The following is an 11,045-nucleotide window of genomic DNA, read 5'->3' on the forward strand; positions in this document are numbered from 1 at the left end:
TCTGTGCCATAAGGTTGCTTTGAACTGGAATCAACTCAGCAGCAGTGGGTAGGTGGACAGAATGATTTTGTATCCTTTTTTTAAAACAAGGTAGAGCCATGAAGGATTTTGAATCCTTTTTTTTAAAATTTTTTAATGGAAACCTCGAGCCCTGGTGGCACAGTGGGTTATGCATCTGGCTTCTAACTGCAATGTTGGCAGTTCTAAACCACCAGTTGCTCAGTGAGATAGAATGAGACATTCTGCTCCCCTAAAAATTTATAGTCTTGGAAACTATAGACTGGGTAGTTATCAGAACTGACTTGACAGGACACAACACAACCATGGAAAACTATTAAAATTTCTAGAGACAAATTCATTGTCTGTGTCTCCATGAGTTTTTTTGTTTTGTTTTGTTTTGTTTTTTCACTTTTACTTTAGTTGTTAATTGTTGTGTAGTTGGCTCCAGAATTAATACTGCAGTATACCTCTAACTTTCTATTGACCTAGCCACTGGCTTCTGCTTCAGTGTTGGCTGTGAGTCTTTTAATAAACTTGTTTTCTATATTTTGGGGAAATCGTTTTCCCTTTAATCTTAGTGGCTGAACGAGTACCAGAAAAATCGATTTCCAGTTTGTCCATCATTTTTTGTTTGTTTGGCTTTTGTGATGAGAATGATGAATTTCAAGCTCCATTCCAAAATATATATTGGAATTCTAATGCCTATACCTAGTGATTTAATCCCAGTTTGGGAACACGATTTTCTTTTGTATGGTAATAAGGCAACAGAAGCATAAGTGTGTCATAAATCTAATCACTTCTGAGTTATGAAAAGAACAGATTAGAATGGGAACAAGACCAAATGGGAAGACAGAGCCAAGTGAAGATTGCTGAGGAACCAAGGAATTCCAGGTGATACAATCTGAAAGAGACAAAGATATTTCCACAGAATCAACAGAGAGAGCAAACATTCTCCTTGAGAAAATGCCATTAATCCAGATTGCTACACTCTGAACTGTAAGAAAATAAATTTTTGTACTTTAGAGATAATTGACTTTGTGATAGTTTTATAACTGAATCACTGAAAATCTAAGTCAACTTTTTTCCCCCTGCTCTATCCATATCCAATATTTAAGTGAAGTCTTACAAATTGTGGTTTACGTACATTTAAAGGTTTATGATTTCTGAACTTGTTATTTTTAACATTAATATCTCCACTGCTCCAGTATCCTGTGTCCTTGACATACAATCTCATACATCTGCGTGTGTTTGTGTATGTGTGGTGGGGAGGGGTTGATATTAATGGTGGAATATATAGAGAACCTACAATATACAAAGAGAAAGGGATGAAATATATGTTCAAAACTAAGACATGCATAAAGGCACCAATTTTGGGGGCATGCTGTCAGTTATTGACCATATCTTAAAAAGAACAGCTACAACAAACATTTATTAAAAGAATAAAGAATTATTTACACTGTAATCATGGTAAAATAGTTATAATATATATTATGAGCTTTCACCTGTATTTAATTTTTGTAATATTATTTTGAGTTTAAGTCTCATTACAATTTTATATTCAATTAATTGGCTATTATATTTTGCATATATATGATAATTTCTAATTAAAATCTTCTACATCTTAATCTTCCATAAATACAGTAAAGAAAATTCTCTAAACATGATATTCATGTTGTGTTTCTCCGAAAAAAGTAATTTCTGGGGACTCAGTGGGATCTATGTCAAGAATGACAGTACTTTCCTGGAGAAATTCTAAAGCTTTGGTTAAAAATAAGGGAAAACAATGATCTATGAGGAAATGAGAGAATGCAATTAGCAGGCTACTGCATTGCAGACATTTTAAATCCATTTATTTCAAGTAAACTAATGCACATTTTTGGCATATAACATGTCCTTCTCTGTTATTTTTAGCAAAATGGATTCCTCACTGTGATAAGTGGAGCAATTGATAATTTCAGTTCAAAATGGATTCAACCAAAGCAGTAGGTAGTGTTTTCAGTTAAGCCGCTAAGTAGTAATTCAGTGCTATAAATAGTCCGATATATCATGCTAAAGTTTGTTTCATTCATTTACAAAATACAAAACATTTTTAAAAGAATTGAAACAACATTTATTGGTTGCCACCATACTCAGGATGTTTTCTTATTTTATCTCTCCAATAACACATGAAAGTAGGCGTAACAAAGTCTATTTTATTGATGCAAAAACTGAGCCCCAGAGAGATTATCTCATTCCAAGCTCAGTGGATGCTATGCAATCAAGTTAAGATGTGATTCACATTCAATGGACTACAAGGGCCATCCTGCTCTCATAATTTTAGCTGCATCCTACGATTTGACTGTTTGTATATGTAAGTTCAGTTTCAGTTTTATGAGGTAACTTCAAAAAGTTCATGGAAATACTCCCTAATTTTCTAATTCCATTTTTCCACGAACTTTTTGAAGTCCCTTCATATGCATATATTAGTATGAATTCAGTATTGGTATAATAATTAGGGCAAGCATATCATTAACTGTCCTAATTGGGATACTTTTAATAGTAAAACTTCTGTTAGTAATAATTATGTCATATAAAACAATTAATCAGAACTGCTGCAATTATACCGGTGTATCTGTCTACCCTAAAATTATTAGAACTCTCATGCAATGCACTATTACAAATTGAAGAAAATGGTATAATAGAATGAACTTTATACTAACTCATTTATAAATTCTAGTACTTAACACTTTTTATTAATGTAAATTTAGGCAGGCTATATATATACCCTTACTCTGTAAAATCAGAGTCAGATAATCTCTAAGGTTTTGCTCTTATGGGTGCATAGAGTTGTGGTTTTCTCATGTATTTAATAAAACAACTCTCTGTTGATTGTTTATTATGTGAAAGGAGAATGATAAATGCCAACATATATATAGAAGATATTTTAAGACCTGTAAATTTCATAACAAACTGGTCTAAACTATTATCAAAATACTGCTACATACTTAGAGTTTTCAGACAGCAGCAATGGCACCTATGAATAACTCAAGTAGGATACTATTTTCTGAAAAAAATTATAAAAAAAAGAAAATTATGAATCAGTAGCCACGAACACCTAATTTCTATTAAGGTAATTGTATTGATCACATTGGAGGATTATTGAATGCTTTGTAAGTTTAATAATTTCATTGCAAAGCAATTTAGATGTAAGTCAATTCTTCAAGAATCTATGATTTTCCAAATATAAATAAATAACCTTTGAAATAAACCGACTATTTAATAATCCATAAAAAATCTTAAACAATAATAAGTAGGAAAACTTTTTCTCAGTCTTATAAAAATGAGATTAGTTTAAACGGTATCAACAAAAAAAGTATCTTTATGGAGAATCAGTGATTGCTTAGTGTCTTCATCACTGGATATCACTTTAAAGTAAAGGAAAATCATATAGTAGGTAAAAACATAAGCACAAACTAACAAGGCTTTCTGAGGGTTTATTTGTTTCTTTGTTTGCTCATTTGTTTTTGTTTTGAGTATGCAGAATACTTTGTTGTACTTTATATAAATGTAATTTTAATCTTGCCTTGCAGCAAATAAATAATGTATTTTAATTTCAATGTAATTGCAATTGTAATTAATATGTATATAACTAGTACTTACCACATATGATAACCATCACCGGTTTGTCAGCTTGTTGCAATGTGGTGGCTTGTGGATTGCTGTGAAGCTGCAAGCTATGTCACCAGTATTTTAAATGCCAGCAGTATCAGCCATAGCAGACAGGTTTCAACAGAACTTCCAAACTAAGACAGATTACCAACAAGGTGCTGACTTCTGAATGTTAAGCCACTGAAAACTTTATGAAGACCAGTAGGATATTGTCAGATATAGTGCCAGAAGATAAGCACCTCAGGTTGGAAAACACTCAAAATTGGACTGGGGAAAAGCTGCCTCCTCAAAGCAGACTTGACCAAGGGGATGCGAATGGAGTAAAGCTTTCAGGACCTTTGTTTACTAATGGGGCACAACTCAAACTGAGGAGAAACAGCTGCAACCATCCATTCATAATCAGAACATGGAATGTATGATGAGATCTATTGTCACAATGAGGAAGGTATAGGACCAGGCAGTGTTTCACTCTGTTGTGCATAAGGTTGTTATAAGTTGGAGCTGACTTGATGTCACTTAACAATAACAACAACAACAGATAATGACCACAGGCATATGTGACTGATATGACACATGTATAGACCCTCAAAGCTTGAATTCTGTTGTTATTGTATTCTATCCACTTGGATTCTAACTCATAGAGACACCATATAAGGCTTCTGAGAGTGACTGGTGGATTTGAACTGCTGACCTTGTGGTCATCAGCCCAGTGCTTATCCTATAGTGCCACACCAAGTCTCAAAGTTTGAAAAGAACTTTTAAATATATAGTTACTTGCAAACAAGAGTGATCATTTGAAGAAAAATAACCCCTTTCCTAATAAAAGGGATTGAATTATATTCTACCTGTATTATAGCTATATTCAGAACCATTAGTATCAGTTTTTTATCTATAAGTAGAACTATCTCATAGTACAGTTGATGTCAAACTTTTGTTTTGACATGATCTTTAAGATATTTTACCAAATGTAAAATATTTTTCAAAAAAAAAATTTCTTTTTTTTGAAAGAAAAGTTTTCAAGAATTATAAGATATTCCCTGCCTGGGTAACAGTATCTCAGTGAACAAAATGAATTTTTTATGTAAAATGTTTTATGAAATGCTTTTTTAAAAATATATCATTGTAATTTATCACTCTAGATAGATAAGTAACCATAGAATTCAGCACTTATCTAGATGATTGAAGTCTAGATGATTATTCACAATTAGGATATCATTAACTGTCTATATATTCTTCTGAAAATATTTGAAATATGTTGGCACATCCTAAAAAAGTTTTTGTGTCATCCATGGACTCAAATCAATAGAAAAAAAAAAGAGTTCAATCCAAATCCTGATTCATCTCTTTTAAACCAAAGCTACCAAGTGATACTGAAAGTGACTTACTGAGTCACATTTAACACAGGAATGGTTTGTGGAAAACTGAACTTGAAATGTCTCACCAGCTCCATGAACTGTGAAAAATTAGAAAATTACATTAATAAAGGGAAAACAAAGGAGTACATGCTATTAATACTCAAATTTTAATGTTCTTAATAAAAATTTCATAATAGGTTTGCTTCACTTAACATCATAATTTTACTTTTTCTATTTTAGCCTTAATTAATTAAATAGAATGGTTGTAGTATAGAAAATTAAAAAATAGAAACCCTAGCAACAGTTCCAGTTCCCTGACAGATAAGGCAAAGCACTACATATATTGAATCTCCATGAGCATTTCAAACGATAAGATTAATTTTACATATTTGAATCTCTAGGATACAGATCATAACTAATAGCAATACACCACTTATCAATTATGGCTTTATCAGCTTGTTAAACAGACACCTAAGCAAGTGCATTAACATTTCGTTTCAGTTTTCTATTTCATAGAGTGTGCTGTTTTACAGGCTTCAATATTTTAATCGTGTAGAAAGAGCTCTATATGTTCAGTCTTTGAAGTAAATGGAAGTTATCTACTTCAATCAAATAAACTGGATTTTTGAGAAGCATGAGATTCAGGCCACATTTGATCATTCAGATAGTATTTTAATGGAAAATGAAGCTTGAAAAAAAGAAAAGGACTTTCCTCAAAACATGTAATTCAAGATGGTGGTCAATGTCAAGCTGCTTTAGAAACTTTCAAGCTTTAAAAATTGTATTTTCAATTTGAATATTATACTGTGTTGAAGCATAGAAATCCTCCCCACAGGCTACAGTCAAATAATGTGCTACACTATGAATGTTTAAATCTTGGAAACAGTTGCGGGAATGTGCTTCTTAAAGAAATGGATCTTGAAACAGAACAAAGATGTTGCTCCTCCAGTGAGATTGTGAAAAATGGTTCACTGCATTTTAGTGAGAGTTATTGAATTGTTACAAAAAGTATAAAAATCTAAGGAAATGGAATAAAAGTAGTAGAGCTATAACTTTTCTTTATGATCACATAGGAAAATACTACTTAACCTTTAAGCTTTATAAACTTTGAAAAATAAAGCAAAAATATAATGGATATAATAATGCCACTTTTATTACTTTGCAAGTTACGATATTTACGCATGGGGGAAATATAAAAACATAATCCTTAATTAGTTGTTGTTGTTGTTTTGAAGTGCCATCTAGTCGGTTCAGACCCATAACGACCCTGTATAGGGTTTTGAAGGAGCAGCTGGTGAGTTTGAACCGCCGACATTTCAGTTCAAACAGCTTTGCAGTCTGGTGCATTAACCCACAGTGCCACAATTATTCAATTAGTTCATATTTATTTAACATACTAGTGGAGAAATATTTAATTCATAGTTAAGAGTCAAAGAAAAGGAAGAGTATAGAATGATGGATTGCAGAGACATCATTCTATACTTAACATTTAGACTTATAAAGCATTCTTTATTTACTTGTTTTGTCTAAAATTGTTTTTATAGACAATTATTGATCTTCTATAACTTCCAATAATAAATCCAATTGAAAAATTAAATAAATAAGTCAAATTAAGAGTAAAGAAGTTCAGTAGATATAATGTCTTCATTTTAATTTTCCCATCATAAGATTTTTTTAACCATTGAATAAAAATCAATTTCAAACATTAGTTACTCTATGTATCTTTTTTTTTTTTTTGACTAGCATTATTCTTTTGTTTTGGGTTTACTGGGTGAATAGCACTTTCCTTACTTAAGCATGTATCTCAGGTTTTGCACACTGAGAACATTGAGATTTCAGTTTGGGACCATAAAGGGAGAAGAGCGGAGTGTGGTGATGCCAGAGATGGAGGCAGAGACGATGACTTGGAAAGATGGAGCATCTGGGAACTCTAAACCCAGAGAGGGTTAGGGGCTGTGTGCTGACAGCCAAGGGGCAGGCTTACAGCGGATATCCTTTGGTTGTTTGATGAAGCATGAGGGATTGTAACCACGGCAATGAAACGTTATATTATAGGATGAATGTAAAGCTAATGTTCTCCCATGTAAACTATCACATAATTCACAGTAAAACATTAAAAAGAGAGAGAGAGAGAGGCAGAGGGAGAAAAGACCTTCTCTGGCATACAGTTGTTTACTTTACAAGGGGTTTTCATACATGACTTCTCTTTTCTGTGACTTTGAAGACCTGGCTGGCTGGCTACCTGTGTGCCATCAAGTTAGTTCCAACTCACAGCGACCCTGTATAGGGTTTCCAAGGCTGTAAATCTTTATGGTCAGAGAAAGAGAAGAAGGCCCCCAATGAGATGGATCGGCCAGGTGGCAACATTGATGGACTTAAATGTGGCAGTGGTAGTAAGGTTGGCCCAGGATTGGACATTGTTTCATTCTGTTGTGCATGGGGTCACTATGAGTCGGTTCTGACTCGATAGTACCTGACAACAACAACAACAACAAATCTTTATGGGAGCAGAGAGCCTCATCTTTCTCGTGCAAAGCACCTGATAAACTTGAACTACTGACCTTGCAGTTAACAGCCCAACTGGCAACACACTAAGTTACCAGGACGTGTTGCTTTTGTTGCTAAGGTCCATCAAGTCAGTTCTGACTCATAGTAACCCTGTACAGGGTTTCTAAGGAGCCATTGTGGATTTGAGCCACCTACCTGTGGTTAGCAGTCCACTGCTTATCCTACAGCACCACACCAGAACTTCATAAGACAGAATGAAACTGTTTCATAGGGTTTCTGAAGTTGTAAATCTCTCTGGCAAAGTTCTTTAGAGTAAATAATCAAATGGGACCTGGCTTACAACTCACCCCCATCCACCACTTTCCATCTTCCAGCCTTGCAGAGGAGCCACTGAGGGTGAGTGGGCTTTGCCCAGACAGCAGGAAGGGGCAATAGACATTCCTGTATGAACACCAGCCCCATGAGAGGTCAGGATTTAATTACTCACAAGGCACTCTGCCACCCAACACCACTGGATTTAACTTTTCCTGTAAGAATCAACCCAGCGGGGGTGAGGGGGTGGAGAGGAAGAGTCCCCCTAAATAGTTTTCATCTTGTCTAGATGGGGGATCTGGTAAAAAAGAGATGAGGATAAGATTCTTATGATTCAATAGTGGGTAATTTGTATCATGACTAATTACGACTGTCACAATTGTAAAGGTAAAATTTTGCAACAAAAACAGGGGAGTAGTTAATTTACAGTCCAGAAACAGAGGACCGTAAGACCATCAAAGGAGAAGAGCACAAGCAGAATGCGGGACCCTATCCAGAGAAGCAGTGACACCAGAGATGGAGGCACAGATATGGATATGATAATAAACCCCTTCATGTACCATCAGTTAACAGTATTTCTCTCTATTCACTTTAGATCTTTTTTTTTTTTTTTTTTAAACACTCAGCATATATATATTATATATACAAAAGAAAGAAAGAATCAACAAGGCTCCAGGGAGCCAGAGTTAAGGTGCAAATGAATCTTAATACAAGAAAGAACTTTAATGTCTTGTAACACCCTGAACTAGAATGCCCTGATGCTGTGAATTTTCTATCTTGAAGCCAAGAGTCAGATTTGTTAAGGGGAGGACTAATTGCTATTATCATTACCTTTACTATTTGTGTAAATAACCTCAATAAATAGACCACGGTTTCCTCTTTAAAAAAAAAAAAAAAAAGAGTGCTTATGTAGTTATGACAGAATAGGTTCCACTTTTTGTTTCTTTGAACAGGGATTTGGGGTCAAAATTTTGTTTGTTTTTAGTATCTGCTTCTGCCTCTTTCTCTGTCACATCGGCTTCCTCCAGGGCTGCCACCTCTTGATGCTCTGTGGCTTGAACCGACATAGGAATCATGTGGAGATGGGTACCCACTTTCCATAGAAAGGGAAAGCCCTCTTTCTTGTCTGCTAACTCAATCAGGACCACTTAAGTAGAGATCACTTTGGCTGTTTGAACAACTGTTTTACCTTCCACCATATTTGAATTGTGAGCTGCTGTAATCATAGCGATTGCTTTCACCCTAGGATGGCAGGGGCTCTCACTGATGTGAGTTACCATAGCTCTCAGAGGAATCTCTGCAGAAGCCTCCACTTGGATGGTCTGAATAGTCACAATCACCACAGTCTCCATCTCTATAGCCTACGGATGGATAGTTCATCACACGAACTGGAATGACCATAATCACAATATGTGTAATTTCTTGGTGGTGGTACATAATCAGGGGTTCCCTTCTTGGTGATCCTCCGTAACTATCTCTTCCATGGATAATGGGGTTCTGCTTCCCATTTCACTACTACAACAAACTGGTCCTGAAGAAGCTGATCTTTTAGGAGGAGGAACACAACTTCGTGCTGGTGGTCTTCTTTTTACTGGAAGTGGTCCTCTGGAAGAACTCATGTTAAAATGCATGGAATAGCCACCATCATCCGTGTATAACCCAAGTAAAGGTGTCCCCTGGTTCCTCCACTGCATCCTCTTCTACCTATAAGGCCTCTTGGTGGTCATCTGTTTCTTGGAGGCAGTGGGGTCCATGCCTGTTACTTTCAAATGCTGGTTTAGTGGCTTGTTTTACCTTGATAGCTTTCCTATCCAAAGACTTTCCATTCATATCTGGCCACATCCTTGGCATCAGCTGGGCTGTTTTAGGTGATAAAAACAAATCCTCTTAAATTGTTGGTTTCACAGTCTTTCATCAAGATAATTCTTTAAGTATTCAAAAATAGTTGGAAAATTCATCCATATTTGCCAAATACTACTTACAGGGCTTTCTCATTGGTTTCTGTATTGATCCTTCCAATGAAGAGCTTTCCAGGACAATCAGCTGCAACCTTTTTTCTTAGTGGTAAATGTTTGTGAAGTGTTGACTGTCTCCAGATCCTACCGGTCTTGCCAGGAGCCAATTCACTGTGACTCAGCATGAGTGCTAACTGCTGAGTCAGAGAAAGGAAGGAGGAAACCACTAGCACTACTGCACAAGGAGCTCTAAATATTTTTATAAAATCATTATTTGTAATATATTTTGAAGTGTAATTATGCCTTAGCAAGTTGATTAACAAATGAAGGTGGATTTAATGAAATAATTTTAACACATGCAAGTTTATGTTGATTACAAACTCGACATTATTATGCTATAACATTGAATTAAAAAAAACAACAACTTGTGGTCTATATTTGCCTCATAATATTGTAACATATTTGATACTATTGGTGTTGGCGTTAGGTACCACTGAGTTGATACTGACTCAAAGTGACCCTATGTACAACAGAACAAACACTGTCCAATCACAGGCCAACCTCACAATCTTTGCTATGCCTTAGCTCATTGCTTCCTCCACTGTGCCAATTCATCTTGTTGGGGGTATTTCTCATTTGCTCTGACCCTCCACTTTACCAAACATGATATCCTTCTTCAGCGTCTGGCCCTCCTGACAACATGTCTGAAGTATGGAGAGATGAAATCTAGCCATCTTGGCTTCCAAGGAGCACTCTGGCTATACTTCCTCCAACACGGATCTGTTTGTTCTTTTGGCAGTCCATGGTGCTTTCAATATTCTTCTCCAATAATTCAAATGCATCAATTCTTCTATGGTCTTCCTTATTCAATGTCCAACTTGCATATGAGTATGAGGTTATTGAAAATACCATGACTTGGGTCACACACACCCTAGTCCTCAAACTGAAATCTTTTCTCTTCAACACTTTAAAGAGGTCTTGTACAGCAGATTTGCCTAATGCAATATGTCATTTGATTTCTTGACTGCTAATTCCATGAATATTGATGGCTGATTTGAGCAAAATGAAGTCTTTGACAACATCAAACTTTTCTTCATTTAAATGGTTGTTTATTGGCCCAGTTGTGAGGATTTTTGCTTTCTTTACATTGAGGTGCAACCATACTGTAGGCTATGGTCTTTGATCTTCATCAGCACGTATTTTAAGTCCTCTGAACTTTCAGCAAGCACAGTTGTATCATCTGCATATCTCAGGTTGTCAATGAGTC

General features: G+C 35.4%; 1 pseudogene; it reads right to left on the reverse strand.

Moving 5' to 3' along the window:
* Nucleotides 1-9,083: 9,083 nt before the first annotated feature.
* LOC102815590 lies at nucleotides 9,084-9,963 on the reverse strand (annotated as a pseudogene).
* Nucleotides 9,964-11,045: the final 1,082 nt, after the last annotated feature.

This window comes from Chrysochloris asiatica, unplaced genomic scaffold, assembly GCF_000296735.1.
Source record: "Chrysochloris asiatica unplaced genomic scaffold, ChrAsi1.0 scaffold00084, whole genome shotgun sequence".
Classification (NCBI taxonomy): Eukaryota; Metazoa; Chordata; class Mammalia; order Afrosoricida; family Chrysochloridae; genus Chrysochloris; species Chrysochloris asiatica.